The sequence below is a fragment of the Cavia porcellus genome, unplaced genomic scaffold, assembly GCF_034190915.1.
Source record: "Cavia porcellus strain 051 isolate PalLab524CR breed Dunkin Hartley unplaced genomic scaffold, mCavPor4.1 scaffold_1, whole genome shotgun sequence".
Taxonomy (NCBI): domain Eukaryota; kingdom Metazoa; phylum Chordata; class Mammalia; order Rodentia; family Caviidae; genus Cavia; species Cavia porcellus.
Genome location: NW_026947484.1, coordinates 174702962 through 174724429, shown reverse-complemented (window position 1 = coordinate 174724429; position 21468 = coordinate 174702962).

Genomic DNA, 21468 nt, shown 5'->3' with positions numbered 1-21468 from the left:
TGACCTGTGTTAAAGAGGAAGTGATATGGGTATGATCTACCTGTAAAGAACCCCATCTTTACAGCAAATCTGAGCTTCACTCTTGAGAGTATGAATCCATGAAGAATGGGACCTTAAATGCCTTGCTTATTGCTGAATTCTAATTACTTAGCACTGTGCTTGGCACATAGATGTGCTCCATAGATATATTTTGAGTATGGATTTCCCTCCCTTAATGACTGACTTCCATTCCAGCAACTAGGTTGTTAGCTGAACTTGTCACTAAACAAAGAACTGTATATAATATGTACATCTCAATATTTAGAACAAAAAATATTCAGAACAAAGAAATGGTCAAAGGAAATAGTCAAGTTGATGATTGTCTTAGTTACTTTTCTGGTTTCTGAGACAAAATATCCAACACCCAAAGTTAAAGGAGGAAAGGTTTATTTAGCTCACAGTTTATAGGAGTTTCAGTCCATAGTCTGCTGTCTCCAAGGCAGGGTGGCAAGGCAGAGGGGCATCTCCAAGGAGACTCGGCTCATGGCAGGCAGAAGTCAGCAAGGCAGCAAGCAATCAACAAGAGACCCTCTTTCTCACTCTTACTCTTGTCCAGGCTACCTGCCTTTAGGACAGGTAGCACTCACACCCATAGTGAGGCACCCGTAAGCCTACCCAGAACTATGGCAAATCAATCAGTGAACTAATTTATTAATCACACAGTCTTGGTCTCAAAAAATCACACATTCCATATCTGGCTCTGAAAAGCCTCACCTATGACTGCATGAAGCTTTAGGGGGATATATAGATACAAGTCACAACAATGACTTTGCTTTTATTTACAGAATTCTTACATGCAGTACTGTAATATATAACAGAACATAAAACTACAGCACAGTACAGTCTAATCAGCAAAGACTGCAGTACTATACAGTACCACAGAAACAAGATATACTGTACAAAAAAAGACATTGAGGCTCTATAGACAAGATGCACAGTCTTGTACAAATAAAGGGTACATCATAAGTCCAAGGAGTGGGTTTCAAGTCTGAACCCTTGTTAAACAGATAGATTGTTAAATGAGGAACATCTATATGGGAACATAGCTTGTCTACTCTAAAGCACTGTTTTGGACATGAAAGATATTTTCCTCATAAAGCTGGGTGGGTTCAACTTAAATCATCATCTTATTTTTGTCTTTTTCTTCTCCATTATGGATATTCTCGTACCATGAAGGTCACTCACACCTTCCCAAAATTGCCTTGAAAATAGGATTACGCAGAAGACAACACAGAGGTTTTTTGTCCAATGTTGGGCTTGCCATGAAGGCTTAGGGTAGATGCTTTATTGCCCACTTTGGAGGAGGGCAAATCCCATGGCCTGGAAACCTGCTCTATTCTAGGCAGCAGCACCAGTACCTGTGTGAGCTGAGGCAGGCCCTCCTCACCTCCTTCCCAGAGCACCCATTCAGAGCAACCACAGTACAAAGTGAGGCAGCTCTCTATTGCACAGTTCCCCATCCACACCTCTGCACCAGAGCCACATGCAGCCCCTTTGCATGTGCACATGAGACTTGCTCAATAGAAAACTGCCACCACCCCAGTCTATGTTGCAACGGCTCTCTTAACCCAGTTGTATGACCAGACTCAGAGTCATTCAGAGCGAGACCTGATTAAAGCCAATCATTTCTCAGTATCTATGGGTGTGAAAAAAGAGACGGTGCAGCTCCACCTTTGGGACAGGGATGAGCCAGCTTCCGCCCAGCGGAGGAGGGAGTTCCAGCTTCACAGCTGGCTTTGAAAGGGCACTGATGGTCAGGAGTCCTGGGACTGCTCACAAGAGGACTTTAAGCCCCTCAGCCTGTCACCTTTGGGAGGGTCAAGGAGATGACTCATGTAAAAAAAAAAAAAGTGTGTCCCTTCATTAAACTGTTCCTTTATTAAATCTTAAATATATTGTCTCTACTTAGTCATGAAGCTCATAACTTCAATAAGGAAACTGGTGGAACTTAACTCTTCCATGGGAACTGTCACCAAACTGATTTTTGTGAACCATTGAGGTCATGTCTTTTAATACAGGAATTATTATTTTCTTTTTTGTGACTCTGATGAAAATGATAGACTCACTCTCCAGAGACATGTTCCTGCACATGCACACATACCACTTTGTGAATAATTTGTATGGTTATTTGACACCCACAAATCCATGGATCTGGGTTTAAAACTTTAGAAAAGGGCCAAGAAGTGGTGCACACCTGTCATCTTATCAATCTTGGAGGCTGAGGCAAGAGGGTTGTAAGTTCAAGCCTCACCTACACCCTTTTTCCAAAGTGAGGGGGTGTGATTTAGGGCCAAATTCATGGGTTCAATTCCCAGTACTACAAACAAGCAAGCAAACAAAGACTTCAGAAAAAGTATGTTTGAACTCTAAAGCATCTCAGAAGCCAAGCTTATGATTCTTTATACACTAGAAGAAGAAATAGGAAAATGGCAGAGTGGTAATTGCAACAAATCAATCTCTCCAAGGTTCAGAATTCATACACTGGAAAATAACAATATGGGAAAGAAAAGAAGCAGAGAGATGGATCCTCCAGACTGAAGAAGGATTTGAAAGGAGAATTGGAGCCCAGAGAGAAAGTGAAGAGACAGATCACAACGCGAAAACAGAAAGTGGCAAACTGCACTTTCTCTCTGGCTCCCAGCTCATAGCATGAGTGAAATTGTTGGAACCTACAGAGACACAGAAAGGGCAGGTGACTCCAGAGGCCTCCAGGGAGAAATGCACTAGGGAAACAGAGCTGTGAATGCAGTGCACTAAACAGCTGGTGAGCGGCTCCAGCCCAAGCACCTGCCATGTTCCCAGGTGTCTGCTCAGCCAGATTCCATTTTAGAGAAGAAACAACTAAATCCAGGAGGCAGAGCAGCTGTGAATTAACTTTATCTCAGGACTTCCAGGATTGAAATTCCACAGTGACTGGGTGAGGGACAATTGCAAGAAATGTCCAGGGGGCCTGGGGATTTAGCTCAGTGGCATAAGCACCTGCCTTGCGAGCAGGCAGTCGTGAGTTCGATCCCTGGTACCGATAAAAATGAAAAAGACAAAAAAAAAGAGAGAGAGATGTCCAGGGTCAGCAAGCCAAAGTCAGGCCAGCAAGAAACACCTGAAGTGTTGTAGAACAAACAACTCAAGTCCACAACCGGAGGCCAGGATCAGCCTGAACTTCTGTGGAGCTGAAAGCTCACAACCAGCATCCTGCCCTACTACCAGTGCAGGCTTGCTGGGATCATCCAGCATAATCTGGTCTCCATCTGCTTCATTTGTCTGCCAGTGAAGCCATGCCCTGAATTGGATACTAACATAAAACTCTAGACCCCAGAAGATAACCACAGACTTGAAATCACAAAGAAACTCTTTTTTTCTTTGCTTTTGGTTATTTTTCTTTGCTTGATTATTTTTTTATGAGTGTGAACTTTATATGCAGAAAGAGCTTTGTAGACAGTGCCAAAACACTGCTGTGTCAGCTTCAGCAGGAGATGCTCAGTTCAAAGTTACCCAGGTTGCCTGTCCAGGTAGAATTCATGCCTTTTTTTTTTTTTTTTTTTTTGTCTTTTTCCTTTTTATTGGTACCAGGGATCAAACTCACGACTGCTTGCTTGCAAGGCAGGCGCTTATGCTGCTGAGCTAAATCTCCAGCCCCGAATTCATGCCTTTGACTATCTCTGCTCTCACCCTCCTTGCTCCTCAAGTGTCCTCAGATGGCACGAGACCATGGGTGTTGACTATGACATAGTGTTGGAGTAGCTGCAGTGGAGAAATGGCTGCGAGCAGGTGGACACCTAGATGGATGACAAGTGAGGACTGGCCCGTGCTTGAGCTCTGCCACCAATGCCTCTGTGCCCTTGGCAAGCTTGGCCTCTAGATTCTAGGCCAACGCTCCTCCCTCCCTCTGCTGTACCACTGCTTAGAAGGTAAGCAAGCTGCCTCCTGGGAGAGGATCCAGCTTAAACAAGGGCTCCCAGCCAACCCAAGAAGCTTTGAGAAGGGTCACAATAAGGTGGCAGGGACTCGCCTGGTGATAGCAGGTATTCCATACGCTCCTCAAATGGGAGAGGGACAGGGCATTCTCCCCCATCTGCTCATCAGACTTTGGAGTTCAGAGCCAAAAACTGTCCCACATGGTGTCGTGTTGGAGGTTCTGAGACTTCTTACTGCACTTAGTGCAAGAAGGCTTGCTGGGCCAACAGCTCTTTGTAATGGGTCTTCTCAGGGAAGAGTGCATAAAGCAATCACAAGTCTAATAAATTACCTTGGCTGGTTTGGCCTTCCTCCCGCACTTGGTATACAGTGTTTTCTTTCAGTGCTGACCAAAATGAGTACCACCTCCACCCAGTGGCCAATTCCCACTAAAACACTGGCTTTTCTCCAAACTATTAAAGGTTGCTTTACCAGTGAGGTATCCAACAACCACATATGAGATCAGTTGACTTGAAATATGGCCAGTGTGCAAGGAACATATACTAGGTTTTGCAGGCTTGGTATGAGGAAAGAATTTAAACTAGGTAGTTAACAAGTTTTATATTAATTACATGTAAATAATATTTTGGAAACATTCTGTTAAGTACATTGTTGAAATTAATTTCACCTGTTCTCTCTTACATTTAATGTGGCTAGTAGAAAAGCTAAAATATATGTGACATATTTAGGACTCACTTGGTATCTGTGTTGTCAAGTACAGCTCAGGTAGAGTAAATGTGATTTCAGGTATTTCTAAGTATGCACATTGAAAATCTTTTCCCATCAAGATTATCTATAGGGCCTGAAAATTCCTAGCAAAGCCCACTACAGCCTCAAGCTCTGCAGCTTTGCATAACTCCTTCTTTGTAGGTAGGACTAGTGCAATTATGCAACATAGAAGCACTCCCCTAATCCTAGTAGAATAACTGCACCTAGTCCCTATAATTCCAGCATGCAGGAGGCTGAGATTGGAGGACTGCTGCAAATCTGAAGCCAGGCTTGACTATACAGTGAATTCAAGGCCAGCCTCTACTACACAGAGAAACCCGGTCTCAAAAAAATTAAAATACATAGATGGAAAGAATAACTGCACCTAAATCCTTAATCTGGAACAGGCACCTTCTACTGAATGTGGTAGAAGGGTAGAAGCAGGAATGGTACTGGGAAGAGCTTGTATTAGTGTGGAGGAGGCAGATTTAGATGTTTCTCCTTCTAAAACCATGGTGCTGTCCAGGACTGCACCAGAATCTGCTAGAAGCTTACTCAAAGTCCCCATCCCTAGGTTCCATCATAGAACTATGGAAGTAGTTTCTCTAAGGCTACCAAATGTGTGTTTATTTTTTTCCTGTAAATTGCTATATACTAATGTGTATTTAAAAAGAGTTTTTTGTGGCATAATTGGAATACAATAAACTACCCAAATTTAAAATGTTTAAATTTCTACACTTTGACACATGTGTACATCTGTGAAACCATTACCACCATCCAGATAGCTGTGTGTTTTGTTTTGTTTCATTTTGTTTTGTGATTCTGGGGTCAAATTCAGGACCTTGCACATGCACTCTACCTTTGAGCTACATCCCCTGGTCCACCTGTGTGGTTTGAAAAAGATCCCCAGGTGATAGATTTTGGAGTAATTCTGGCCATCAGTGTGACAGAGTGACCATAAGTTACAGGAGCTCACAGAACCTGGTGGCTAACTCGGCCTGCAAAGAAATGACATGGTTGAAAAGATGGTTTTGAGCTGGGCTTGCAAGGATTTGATCAGATGGAGATGAGTGAAGACATAGCAGGAGCACAAATGTAGGAGTGGAAAGGAGATGGCAGGAGGTCTGGATGTATGGGTGAACACGAAGAAAGATAAGTCTAGCGCAGTCCCAGTGATCCTTTAGGAAAGACTGGCCCTCTGTGAGGGGACCATTATCAATGTTTTAATGAGACACATACAAGGGCTGCAGAGCCCTTCCACATCTTTTATAGAGCATGCTGACAGTACTAGTCATGGCTTTTACTTACAAATGACATAATTATTCTAGCCCTTTTAAATAAAAAGGAGTTTATAAAAATTATTAAGGCCATCTGAGGGGAGGAGCAAAGATGGAGGATAGATAACAACTGGCTACAGAGGCTCGCTGAGATAGTCAACTTAGAATTCAACATAATACAGAGTGGGGAGCCCCAAACAGAGGGAGATGAATTCTCTTGTCCCAAGAAGAAATTAAGGTGAGAAGAACCAACCAAACATAGAGTCCTGGTGCTATTACTGGAACAGCTAAAGGTTGTGTTACCACCACAGCGTGCGACTTGCCAACCATCCAAGGTCTTGCCGTGACTTGCCAAGGTCCCACCGTGACTTGCTGAGCCATCTGAGGTCCCACCACTTCAACTCACTTGGAGGTGCAGTTACACTAAGTTCAGGGGTCAGTGAGCCGAATGGAGAGCTGAGTTGTTGGGGTGCCTGCATTGACCTGTGGTGAGTGATGGGAGTGGAGCCATACCACAGAAAGGGGGGCTCTGGTGGACAACATTCTGGAACTGGGCAGGACTGGCAAGTGCAAGGGGCAGCAGTGACTTCAGTCAGTTTTTCCCTTCCCGAACGGGATTGGTGGAGTGAGCTAGGCCTGGGTAATAAGACCTGGCTGAGACTCAATAGGTTATCCAAAATCAAGTCCCTATGGTGGTGGTGCACACTAACACACTAACCCAGTGAAGCCTCAGAAGTTTGACTGACCTGGAGGGGAGGCAGTGCAAAGTAATACAGTGCAGGCCACAGAAGCTTGACTGATCTGGAGGGGAGGGGTCAGTATATGCTGTCCCTGTCTACAACTCAGTAGCACACCGTAGTGGGAAGGGTCATCTAGCCAGTGCACTTCAGAAGAATTGTAACCAACAAAGAAAGAAACTGGGGCCTCCTGGAAGAAGTAAAAAAGATGGGAAGAGGAAGCAACAACAAAAAGTCCCCAGGTCCCTGAGACCATTGACCCAGGACAGGTAAATACAAAGGAGAATGAGAACAGCAAACATACAATATCAGACATGGTGCCAGTAGACATAAAGAGATATATTTGGGACCTCATAGATGACTTCAAAAGAGAAATATTTAGCCAAGTAAAGCAAGATATATAAAGATTAATAAAAGAGCTACTAAGCACCCCTCAAGCAGACACAGACAGAAGAAGGGAGGAACTCAAAAGAGAGAACCATTTGATGAAGAATATAAAAAATATATAGAATACATGAAACAGATTCAAAGAGATGACCAAGAAATTAAAAACTCTACAGAAAAATGCAAATCAGCTTGAAAGAAACGAAGGATAGATTATCCAAACTGGAGGACAGTTTTGCAATATGGGGTTATAAAGGGAAAACTTTTTAAAAATAACAAGGAAACAAACAGTAACAATACAAAGGCTAGAAGACGACAAGAGGATCTATAACTTGAGAATAAAGAATGTGAATGAAGAAGCAGGGGTACAAACAAAGGAACTACAAAGGCTATTCACAGAAATAATTAAGGAAAACTTGCCAAACATAGGAAAAGGAAATGATATTCTGATATATGAGGCATACAGAACTCCATCCACCTACAACCAAAACAGAGCTACACCCAGGCATATAATAATCAAAATCGCAGAAATTCAATATAAGAACAGAATATTAAAAGCTGTTAGAGACAAGAAACAGATAACCTATAAAGGAAGGCCCATCAGAATAATGGTAAACTTCTCAACACAAACCATCAAGTCAAGAAGAGCTTAGAGTGAAATATTCCAAACCCTGAAAGAAAATAACCTCCAGCCCAGATTGATATACCCTACTATACTGTCTCTAGAAATTAATGGAGAAACAAGATGCTTCCAAGACAAAGAGGAACTTGGGAAATTCACAACCACTAATCCAACTCTACAGAGAATACTGCAGGACATTCTAGAGAGAAAAAAAGTACTAGGATTCCAGAAATAGCAGCAGAGAGGCCTCAATTAATGGAGCAGAAAACAGAATGAAGAAGATAAGCAGACAACTGATGGCAAAAAAGAGCATAACAGAAATGAGGCAAAGAAGATTTTATTCAAAACTGATATGATTGATATGATCAAGTCTGAGAGTATAGGCACCTACACTGAAGATGACAAGATTCTACGATACATATTCTGGTTTGATAACTGCTGGTTTTTGAAGTTCTATGCTATATACAAAGTTGTGTTTTTATTAATACTGTTATGTACTGATATATTCAATTATACTATGTCTGATGATATAGCCAATTCTATTGGAGATAACAAGAGACAACACAGGAACCATGGTAGAACTCTTTACACAATGGTCTTATATGTTTTTTTTTCATTTCATGTGTTTATAGGAATATGTTTTGTTTTGTCTTGCTTTGTTTTGTTTCTCCCTCTAATATAGAAAGGATAGAAATACATGTTAAGACTCATGCATGTGTAGAATCTATAAAAAGTTTTTAAGAGCTGATCTTATGACACATGATGAAATGAACAGATACTTTGAAGAAAAAGAGACACTAAAATACCCAGTGCTGATCCTGGAGTGTCATAATGTGAAACCCAGCAATAGTATTATTCTTTGTTCAGAGTGATATTAGACTGCTTGGGTTTATTCAATCTCAACATAATTGAAGATATAGATAACAGCATGTATGTTTAAGTGTATAGGATTGATAACCATATTTCTAAGTTTTTGCTGGATAATTGAACAGAACTGGTTGCAATCTCACTGTTTGAATCCCCACTTTATATGCTCCACTTTAGTATCTTGAATAACTATTTTTAAGAAGACAATCTGTAATCATCAACTAGTGATTTCTTACTGTTTTTCTTTGAAATTATGTATTATTTCTATCCGTTTTCTGTTTTGTTTAGTCTTTCTTTAAATTATATTTTAAAAAGACACTACAGTAAAAAAAAATTATTAAGGCCCTGCCACCTGCTTGCTATTTCCTAGGTTGCCAAATTGATAGCCCCTCTCCTGTTGAATCAAAATTCTTTCCATCTTCAGAGAGACACCCATGCCCAATCGGTCTCTGAGATTTTCCTTTCAGCTGCCCTCTCCTCACTGCTGCATATTCCAATGCCAGCTTCCAGACTTAGCTGAATCTCACTTTCTGTAGGTCCTAGAGTCTGAGAAATGACCTGTGATTCCTCCAGTCCATCCTAAACATCACTGACTATGCCTGCAGTGGTTTAATGGCATCTCTCTTGCCTTGAAACCTGTTTGGGGTGAGTAGGCATTTAGTACACCAACTAGTGGAGACCAGGGACCTAACCTTAACTCTTTTTGTCCTTCCACATTGTCCCATAAAATGAGTAACACTTGCACAGAGTTCCCATATACCCGCCAGTTTTCTTTTCTTTTTCTTTTTTGTCTTTTTGAGACTGGGTCTTGCTATGCAGTTCAAGCTGACCTTGAGCTCACTGTTTAGCCCCGGCTGGTCTCGAATTTGCAGTGATCTTCCTGACTCAGCCTCTCAAGTTCTGGGATTACAAATGTTTCCGGCTTTGCCTGTCAGTTTTCTAAAAGCTCTTTTTATATCAAAATCTCACAGCAATCCTATGAAATAGACCTGTAGTCATCACCGCATTTTATAGTTGAGGAAACACAGGTTTAAGTGACTTGTTCAAGTTCACAGAACCTATAAGCCGAGGCAGGATTCAAATCAAAGGAGAAATGGGGCCCAGAGAGGGATGTGCCATTTCTGCTGTGCCTTGTGCCCCTTGAGAGCTGGATTGGAGAGTAGCTCCATTTCTTTCCTGTTCTCTGGGCACAAGTTGTCTCCTCCATCAAAGGGAAGGTGTTATCAAAATGATCTCCCATTCTTTGTACATCAAAGCATTCCCTAATCTCTTTCTTCCCCATTCCTGACCAAGCAAATGAGGTATCATGAAGGGAGCCTGATTTCCTCCTTATCAGAAGTTTCCACTGTTTCCTAGGGGCTCAGAGACCTTGGGAAGACCACAGCATTCAACTTATCATCTTGGCACGGCAGCCTCTAGCAGGGGATAGTCATGAGAGCACTATGGGGTATGGTGGTGATGGCTCTCCCCATTCTACAGATAAGGAAACTGTCTCAGAGAGGTTACATGGCTACAAGAGGATGTCGGAGCTGGAAAAAAAATAGCAGAGATTGAAAGAAGATACTCCCTACCCCCGCCTCCATCATTTTATAATGAGGAAATTGAGATCTGTGTAGTGACAATGGTTGAAAAATTCAGGTTCTCAGGCTTCAAGGTCTGAGTTCTTCTCACAAAACTGTGCCTCAGTTTCTTTAACTGTAAACTGACTATTATAACAATACCCAATTCATAGTTGTGAATAGTTACTACTTAGGGGTAAACTGTCAGTAACAGCAGCTACATGATGGTACCTGCACTCACCTTTTATACCCATATCTATGGAGTCATGACACTTTTTTGCTAGAACTACCCCAATATTACTTTTTGTAAAATATTTAACTTTTTATTATCTTCAGTGGTTGACTGAGGATAACTTGGGTAAACATGTTTAGTGACAGCCAAAGGAGTCAGGAGCATATTGTCTGAAAGGTGAAAAGGTAAATGTAATATGTGGCGTGATTCTCTAACCCCAGACAGAGGCTAACAGAAAGCCTGACAGTCGTCACTGCAGAAATGAATGCAATGACGAGCGATTTCTGGACCCAGCCGGCAGTGCACAAAGAATTATTGTCACTGTGGGTCTAACCTTGCTCAAAGTACCACAAGAGACGGGAGGCTGAGTCCTTTTGGCAGCAACTGCAGTCAACAGAGCACAAAACAAGCTGTGTGTGTGTTCCTGCCTCTATCCACAGGGACCGCATGTTACACAGTACCTCGCAGTTCCCTGAGGTGAGGTTCTCATTCATCCTCAGTGTCCTTATGCAGAAGTCAGAGGACGTCTGCTATCATTTCGCAAGATGTACTTCTCCATTTATAAGCTTAAAACTGAGATGCAGAGATGGCTGTGCAACTTAATATAAAATCACACAGCTAGAACATGTGTTAGTAAAGAGCCAGCCTATCATCTTTGATTCCCTGTATAGTCCTGTCCAGATCTTTTCTGCAAAAGATTGCACTGACAGAGTGATTCTAGTGTCTTGCATTGCCCTAGTCAAGCCAAAAATGCACTGGAAAATTTCATACGATTTTGTGTGAATGCTATATTCTTTCTTTCTTCTCTTTCTCTCTCCACCAAAAAAGAAAGGTACTAGGAATTGAACCCAAGGCCTTGTACATGCAACACAGGAGCTCTGCCACTGAGCTCCATCCCCAGTACTGCTTCTCCCTTTTACAGATCTTACTCTGAGCTGTCAGGGAACTAAATATTTTGAATACAGTATATTGAATATACTGCCTGGCAATGGAACCACTTGACATAATTAAGGGATCACTTTTATTCTCCAGGAAATCTCCAGACACCATGGTGATGATTTGCCATTTTAATTAATCATATTTCTGAATAAAATAATATTTATAATAATTTCAAAAAAGCTTTAGGTATCAAAGAAAATAGCCTGGCACAGAAATTCCACTCCCAGATATTTAGTCAATAAAAATGAAAGCCTATGTCCATAAAATCACTTGTGATGAGAGAATCCACAACCTACATGCACATTAATAGGCAACACAGCCATATATTGGAATTTAGCAAGTTAAAAAAAAGGAACCAAATACAACCGCCTGGACGATTCTTACTGATAGGACACAGAGGAGTCAGACACAAAAGAGTACATACTGCACGGTTTTATTTAGATCATCTAGAACGCAGAAAACTAAACTACAATGATAAAAATCAGAACAGTGTTTCAGATGGCAGAAGGCATAGTGGGAAGAGGTGACTAGAAAGCAGCACAAGTTACTGTAGGGTGAAAGAAAAGTTTATATATGGTCTAAGGTGATACCATTAGAGAAACATACATTTCTCAAAACTCACCAATGTGTACATTGTGACTCACTGAGTAATTATAATTATACCGTGGAACCTCAATTCATGAACTTAATTCGGTTGCAGCCAACATCATGGAGAGAATTAAGTCCATGAGCCGAGGTACCACTGTACCTCATTAAATTATACTCATTTTTTAAAGTAAAAATTGAGGAAAGGGTAAGAGTCACCTTAGGAAAATGTGTTTTCCCCATAGCTTCATTCACATTTTGTCCTACTAGATGTGGTTCCATAGGTCAGTGGAAATATAAAACAGTCATTTGAGGGAGATTCTCAGACATGACCCTTGGTGTTTTGTTATTCAGTCAACTTGGTATTGATTAAATACCTACTATGTGCCTGGTAATATCGAGAAGCACTAGATCAGAAATATAGAAATAAGTGACACATAGACTCAACCTAGAAGAACCCACAATGTATAGAAAGGCAAGGATAATTAAAGTAAGAATGAGGAAAAAGCACCAAAACATGTTCTGAAACAAAGTACTCCCAAGGCAGTGCAGCGCAAGGTAAACAGTCTTAAAATAGGATTCACTGGCATGGAACCAAGTGCAGGGAACAACCTCTTTCACTCAGACAAAATCAGTCCTTGCTTCTCAAGTACCCTGATAGGCCTCCTAAGAAAGACTAGCTTTCTTCACCCTAAAGGGACTCTAGAACCTGAATGTCCTTCACCCAGTGGTGTGGCCTGCAGTTTCTACTTAATCTCTCCTAAGTGATTGGAGTGATGTGTCTCTTAGGATGAGGTTGCTCAAAACAGAGATGACATACATGGGTCATCTCCTGGGCCTAAGAGTGTGACTCAGTGACAGAGCAGATGCTGGGTTCAATTTCTAGCATTGGAACAAAAAAAAAAAGTTTTCTTTGGGCCACTGATTAGCTATTGGAATCCCACCCTGCCTGTGCAAAGAGAACAGAAGGCATAGGACGATGTCTTAAAGGTGATTTTCATGGGTGTGTATAATGCTGCCCACAGGACTGTGGCAGAGCTAAGACTCATGCAAGTGGCTGCCGTGACTACCCTCTGGAAAAAACGTTTTTTCCCTCAAAAGAAAACCAACTTCTCCTTGGTCTTCTCAAGGTGATGGTGTCAGAACCAGATGGTTTGTCTCTCAGTAACTTCCTTCTTCCTCAGACAGAGCAAAGGGGATCTGCCTCCAATTGCTTCAATACTGGTTCAGCTATGTGAAATTGCCATCCTGGCAGGTTAAAAACGGGCAACTGTCAGCCATTTCATCTGGTTGAAAAGAACACTTTATCATATGCCCAGTGATAAGCACACGTACATAAGAACATTTACCCAGTTGGGCCCTTTCTCAGCAGGAAGACGTTATTCAAGTTACAGCACATGAGGAACTAGAACGTGTAAGGGGATCAACAAATGGATGCTGGCAAGATGTTCCTATTTGAACTGTTTTAGGGTTCCTTAAAAATCAGGATAAATCAGGATAAAAATCAGATTTTCTTTCTTTCTTACAAGAAAATACTGCTGAGGAGGAAGATTTCCAAGCATAAGATGAAACTTGTTTGCCTGATCTTTCCCTAAGGTTAGGAAATTATGTCCAGTCAGAATCAGTGGAGATTATCAAAGACTGCAAGCGGCAAGGAAGCACATACAGACAGGGAATAGAAGTTCAGTGCATACCATTTTTTCCATAAGGACGGGTAGGTCAGGGTCAGGATTCCTTTTTAGTTTTTATTTGTTGTTGTTTTGTTTTTTGAGACAAGCTCTGTTTATATAGGTTCAGACTGGCCTTGCATTCACAGCAATCCTCCTGCCTCAGTCTCTGAGTCCTGGAATTACATGGGGGTACCACCACATCCAGATTCGGGATTCATGGTAAGAATACACTTTTTAAAAGCATTTGTGTTTGCAAGCACATGTTCATTGCAGCACACATACACTGGAATATTAGCCTTAAAAGGAAAGGAAATTCTGATGCATGCTACAACATGTATGACCCATGAGGACATTAGGCAAAGTGAAATAGGCCAGTCACAAAAGGCAAATGCTATGTGTTTCCATTTATCTGAGTTATCTAGAGTTGTCAGAATCATAAAGGCAGAAAGTATGATGGTGGTTGCCAAGGTCTTGGAGCAGGAGGGAATTCTTGTTTAAACAGTTGTAGAGTTTCAGTTGTGCAAGACTGAAAAGAGTTCTGGAGATTTGTTGCACGATACATTACATAACATGACTGAGCTCTGCACTTGAAATGGTTAAGATGGTAGAATTTGATATGCGTATGCTGCCACAATGCTTTTGAAAAAACATCTGTGAATATGCTGTCATAGCCTGACTGAGATGTGGACAACTCTGTTTTTCAGAACAATTTCCTTTACTTTGCAGGCTAGTCTGAGCAGCCGGCCTTCAGAGCTCAATGTCCCTTTACTGAGAATACACTGAGGCCTTTGGTCTTCCTGAAGGAGGCAGGTGGTTGAGATCTGGGGTCCTTGGCAGTTGGAGTGGACAACTCTGGCAGGTGTGTAAGGGAACTGAATTCTCAGAGGTGTTACCCTCCTCAACCTTGGCCTCAATAATGAATGGATTCATACAAAGCTTAACTTTGCCAGTGAAGAAAACAAACAAACAAAAAACACTCTTTCTGAGAACCAGGAAACATTTAATAGAAACCCCCAGGAGCTGCCCTCTGGGTGCTCAGCCACCTGAGATGAGCAGGGTTATATTCAAGAACAAGGAAAAGTCTCAGGATCTTGATGGAGACAGAACCAGTGCAAGGTGACAAAACTCAGGCTCTGCAGCAATACTCAGGAAAAGCAGGGCCCAGAACTAACACTCCAAGACTCTTGAAGGAGTTAAAGACCCTGCGTTTGAAGATACATGATGGATTGACCACTGTCATTAGTCACTTTCCCAAAGCTGGGAAAAAACACCCAACAATAGCAATTTAAGGGAGAAAATGTTTCTTTGGATCATAGTTTCAGCAGATTCAGTCCATGGTGAGCCAGCTGTAAGGTAGAAAATACATGGCAGAACAGCACAGGAAACCTGTCTACTGCATGGCGGCAAGGAAGCAGAGAAATAAGGTAGGAGCTGGGGAAGAGAAACCACTTTTCCAAGTCATGCCTCCAATTACCACACCTGACCAGCTCCTATCTCCAAATTGAGAGATTTTAGTTCTAAACCATAACACTAATTTCTGCCCCCTAAAGGATCGTGTTCATCTAATTATGCAAAACACACTTAGTCCATCTCTAAAGGTCATCAAAAACCTTCACATTTCTATCATTGCTGAACAGTCAAGTCGAAACTCTCCTCTGAGACTTAAGGCAAACTCTTAGCTGTGAGCCCCTGTAAAAATCAAAAAGAAAGTTAACTGCTTCCAACATACACAGGGTAAACATTCCCATTTCAAAAGAGAGAAATGGCAGACTAGAAAGCAATGAGCCAAAGCACAACCAAAACTCAGCAGGGCAAATAGTAAATCCTGTGGTTTCAGGTCCTGCCCTTGGAGTAGATTGTGGTGAGATGTGAGCTCCAAAAGGCTTGAGCAGCCCTGGTCCAATGGCATTGATGGGTTCAACCCTCATGGCCTCTCTCTGCTTCCTGCCTACCATGAAATGAAGAACTCTCTCCCACAAAGCTATTCTACCATGTTGTTCCTGCCTTAAAGTCAGCCAATCATGGACTGGATTCTCTGAAACTGTGAACCAAACAAAACCTCTCCTCCTTAAATTGTATCAAGTATTATTGTAAACCCAAATATTGAGTTCAGTCATCCAAGTATTGTAATCCTCTTTCCAGTTTTCCTCTCAATCCAAAAAGTTATATTTGTAATCCTATTGAGACATTATTTGAATCCCAGCCAGTCAATTCCAATCTACCACCACCAACGCAACCCACGGTGAGAGTAAAGACACCAAAAAATATTCCAAGTTAAGGGCAACCAAGGGGTCCTAAGTCCATTTCCCTTGAGGACATGTGGACAAAGACCTCGATCCTAGGTCTCACCTAGCATTTATTATCTTGTGAAGAAAGAGAGGGTGTCACTCAAGGATGAGTGATAGTCAGGATGTCAGGCACTAATGAGTAACTTGAGCTGGCTGGCCAGGTGCAAGGATGGCATCTCTGTGATTTGCAGAGATAAAGACATGCAGAAGGATCAATTTACATAACCTGATTAAGGTAGCAGTGGAATTGTTTTGGGGGACTATCGCTTGGGTTTGTGATATGCAAACTCTTGTGCCTTGGGGAGTCATAGCCTCTTATCTTGAGGCTCCTACCCTGTTGATATTCCCGGAGTAAATTGCTCTACATCTTGCCAGCTCAGTCCGGTATTGTGGAGAGCACTATGCAAGGAAACAGGACTGTCTGATGGTTAGACTTTGCACATTAGCACCTCGGCTAGCCTTATTTGCAATGCTTGGAGCCAATTGAAGAGACAAGGAAATACCCTAGCCAGCCTTTCACATGTCAGTATAAGGAAATGTATCAGTATAAAGAAATGAGTCTCCAAGTAATCAAAGTCACAGCAATTGTTTTGGATCCAAAGGGAGTCACTGGAGTTGTCTCTCACATTCTTTGATGGCTATAGATTTTGCACATTAGCACTTGGGTTAGCCTTGTTTGCCATGCTTGGAGTTAATTGAAGAGAAGGAAATACGCTAGCCACCCTTTTACATATCAGTATAGTGAAACGAGTCTCCAAATATTCAAAGTCATAGCAATTGTTTTGGATTCAAAGGGAGTCACTGGAGTTTCTTCCCACAAAGTATTTTGTCCTAGAGATGGGAAAGCAACTAACTCAACCATAGTGACACCTCTATGCATATTCCCTGATGATGACCAGAGAGCCCTCCTTGGTAGGGCCTCCTCAGAAGAGCCTGATACCCCCACACCACCATCCTATCACAGGTGCCAGTTCATAAGCACTCATTCAGACATAAGGTGATCACACTCTTGGGTACTTCTGAATAACTTTATTGCTTTTCTTCTCTATCATAGTACATCTTTTTCTTCCTTATTCAATTTTCTGTTACCCTCTATGGACTCTCTCTTTCTCTCTGTCGGCTGCCTTAAAGCCTTTGTGAGAAGCAGAATACATGAATAAATAAACAAATGATCACTTTTAAAAACCCTGAAGATCCCTCCCTGCAAGTTGGCGCCATGCACAGGCCGCTTGGGGAGAATCAGACACCAGCCATTTCCCGAAAGTCAGCACCATTCATGGATTGTGGGGGAGGAGAACAAGAAGCCAAAAGAAGCCAAGCCCTTGCTCTGAGTCGACACTATGTGCGGGTCACTGGAGGAAGAATTAGACACAAGTTTCTTCCAAAAGGCGGGCTGGGAGACTAGAGCCAAGGTTTCCCCCCACCCCATAAAGCAACTGGGTAATCCAGAGAAACACAGGCTGCAATGATAGCTATTGAGGTGAAATGCAATTTAATGCTTGTAGTATTTAGTGTTTCATTGATTTTTGCCAGCCTAAAGCTGATAGTCTGATCATCTATTCAGAGGATAACAATATGCAATGTAGCATCTATGGGGGAATCTCCTTCTGAAGGTGGTAGCCATTGTTAATTTCCTATTATCTTGTTTGGCAGTCTTATATTATTTTCATTGTTTTGTTTGGCTGGGTTTTATCCTCTTTTGTATTGTTTGCTTTTATCATATCTGATGACAGGGGCAGCTGTTTCAAAGATATATTATGGTAGCCATTTGGGATTTACTATTATTTTGTTTTGAAGTCCTTTTTGTGTTCATTGTTTTGCTTTTATTGGTTCTATTCTGTTCTGTTTTGTTTGATTTTTACTATGTCCGAAGATTTGGGCAGCTATTTTGAAGAAAACAAGAGACATTATGGTAACCACTATTGATTTTCTATTCCTTGCTTTGAAGTCCTGTGTCACACTGTTTTGTTTTGATTGGCTGTATTCTGTTTTATTTTGCTTAGTTTTATTCTCTTTAAAAATTAAAGGGCCAGGGATATAGTTCAGCAGCACAAGTGCCTTTCTGGCAAGTGCAAGATTCTGACTTCAATCCTCAGTACCAAAACAAATAAAAATAAAAATTTAAAAACAAAAACTGAAAAAAAAGAAAGTGTTAAACATTCTCCACTCCTGTCCTCATCTTCTTTCCACTGAATGAACTCAAGGCATGCAGAAGAAATCATAAGGATCATACTGTTTCAGTATCCATTAATGCTTAACAATGTACCTTTGAACTTTTCAGGTTAAAGCCGCTATCGTTATTTTGCTGTAGACATTATTGTATCATAGAAGTTTGGGAAGGACTTGGCTGGATAGTTCTCACTTGGACCCTCTCATGTCATTTCTCTGAGATGTCTGTCAGCTGAGGCTGTATTCACCTAAAGGTTCAACTGCCTGGATATATAAGGTGATTTCACCCTTCCTAGATAGTGGTTAATGCTAGGGCTCTCAATTGGAGCACCGATCTGTAGCATCAGGTCCCTGTATGTAGCTTAGTAGCAGAGTGTGCTTAGCATCATAAGGCCTTAGGTTCAGTCTCCAGCACAAAAACATGGAAAGTGTCTATAGCCTCTCCATATAGCTTAGCTCGCCTTACAATATGGTGATCTCAGAGAATTGAGAGTTTTTAATACTTGGTAGCCAGAATCCCAGTGTACAAGGTGAAGACTGCAATACTTTAGTTGCAGACTAGACTGCAATACCTATAAAGTTTAGAAAAAAACTTTACTGAGATATAATACATATTCTAAAAAATCACCCTTTTAGAAGTGGAAAATTTTAATATATTCACAGATATATGCAACCATAATTACAGTTTATTTCAGAATGTTTTCATCACTGAAAAAGAAGGCCTACCTATTACCATTCTTCATTTCTCCATTCTTCAAGTCTTTGGTAACCAATGGACTACAGATTGCCTCTGCAGATTATCCTGGACATTTCATACATGCGTAATCATATACCATGTGGCCATTTGTTACTGGCTTCTTTCATTTAAAGGTCCAGCCATGTTGCAACATGTATCAGTACTTCATTCCTTTTTGTGGTGAAATAAAATTCCATGTATAGTACTTGATTTTAAAATTGTGGTAAAATACATACAGCATAACATAAAATTATCATTTTAAATGTACAGTTAAGTAATATTAAATCCTTTCACATTGTTGTACCACCAATCTCAAGAACTCTTTCACCTTGTAAAACCATGTTGCCTTTTATGACCCTAGCCTCACAAGCCCTAGGCACTACTTCTAATGCAGTCTTTTGGTCATGAGTCACTAGGGTTGGCCAGAAAGAACAGACACTCTGCCTCTCTGTAGGGGCAATGTCTCAGAACTTGAGATTTAAAATCACCACATCACTGAAGCCTGGATCGAAGAATGCTGTTTGGGATTATGCACAGAAGTATCTCAGGAATAGTTGGGTAAAATGTCTACACTGCTCCAGGATCTAAGGCTGTCCTTTTTTGCACTGTTGACCTCTTGCATCTTAATCTTAGGCTAGTCTGTGATATACTAATTTGAGCAGCAGAGGCAAGTGCAAGTAAGAGGGCTCAAGGGCAGGATGTTCCCAGACTCTGTCACTCACCTGCCTCATTTCTGTTTAATTTTTCCTAAGACCTCACACTCCAGGCAAGGGCTTCCTATAGGTACCGCATTTTGTATTTAGTCTCCTCTGAATGGACTGTTGATTCTCATGATTGGTCATCTTTCCCCCTGACCTGAGTTCATGAGACAGGATACGTTTGAGTTTGTATCTTTGTCCCAAAGGCACGTGGGGCACCCTGTTTGCTGGGTCTTACCCTACTGCCATTCCTCCTGGGTTGTCCTAGAGACCCTGCTGTAAGTCAGCACAAGCCCATTGCTCTAGGCTCCTCAGTTTTCACTTCTAGGGACTTCAACTTGGGGTGCAGATGGGGAGATGCTGCTCTTCCTTCAGCTTCTATGCAGTTATTTTCTCACTTGTTCTGCCCACCACCCCAAATTAGCCACAGCTTGCATGGGAACCAAAGCTTTTAGGTCTCAGAGGCTGTTTATATTATTCCTCTTACCACGGCAAGCAGTAAAGCACAGAGAGACTTCATTCATTCATTCAACCAGCATCCACTGCAGTCCACCGTGTGACACATGCCCTCCCAAAAGCAGAGAGATCCCTGCTCTCGTTGATTTTCCATTTGAATGGAGAAAAAGGAATAACAAATACATGCATAAAATAGGATGCAACAAGATCATAAATACTATGGGGGGAAATGAAGCAGAGTAACCAGGACATGGGGTACAAGGGAGACTGAAGTGTTAAATGTAGTGGCCTGGCTGGCATTACTAAAAGAGTAGCATTTGGGAAAGAAAAAAAGACAAAATTCAGAAGAAAAAATATACATTAAAAACACTTTGGTGTTTCTCCATTGTCTGAGAATTAATTCACGAATTTGTGGGTTTGGTAGTCTGGCTCCTGGACCTTCTCCAACCACACACACACACACACTCACACACACACACACACACACACACACACACACACGTACACACACACCTTCTACACGCTGGTCAATATCAGATGTGCACATGCTCTTTGTGCCACATGTATATACGTAAAATCCTCCTCATAGAATAACTATACAATAATAGAAGCATCCTGTGGAACAACCTAAGAGACTAATGCATTGGAGCTAAATGGAAAACAAGCAAAAATCCTGGACAAAAAGTGTTACATTCCACATTCATGCTCACTTATCACTGCAAACCACCAGTAAGTGAAGGGTGAGTTACAGGGGGTCCATTTCCCCTTTGCTACAGATGGGAAAGCCAAGGCCCAGAGAGTCTTAGAGACTCTCACGGAGCCTCATCTGCATATAGCAGACAGACGTTCTGCAAGAATAGCATGTGATCTATCTTGAGATCTTGAGTTCCTCTAATAAACCTCAGAAGGAGAAAAGATTCTCCGATTTCCCTTCTACCACCTGACTACCATATGCAGGAGCTCAGTGCCCTGGTTAAAGGGCCCTTTGCTGATCTCTTACAATTCTTCCTGTCCTTCCTTACAGCACTGTCCTTCCTGACTAGGGATTCTGCCCTGGTGTGTGCTGGGAAAGACAGCAACAGACTCTGTTGCTCTAACGAGGGAGTCCACAGGCTGTCAAAATAGAATCCAGGGAGAATCTCTTGCCACAGACAAGACAGGTGGCTGTGGTATGATCTTATGACCCAGGATTCTAAACTCAGTTCCCATTCCTGGGGTCCAGGGAGGGGAGGTCTCAGCTGGCTCAAAAGGAAGGAGGTGCTTAGGACCATAGGACCAAGTGCTGTAACCATACTACTCATGAGGAGTACTACTCATGCCACAACTAAGCATGAAGGTCAAGAGATTTCAACATAGCCAACAAAAACAGCCAAATGAATGAGGCTGTGCTGCAAATCTTCAACAGGGAAAAGAGTGAAAGACTGGGTAGGAGACAGTAAACAAGTGGGTACACAAAAGCCTACTTAGGTAAAAATCAAATCTTACTCTTGCCTGGAAAGGTGAAAAAGTACACCCAAATTCCTTCCCTATTCTTGGCACCCCGAAACA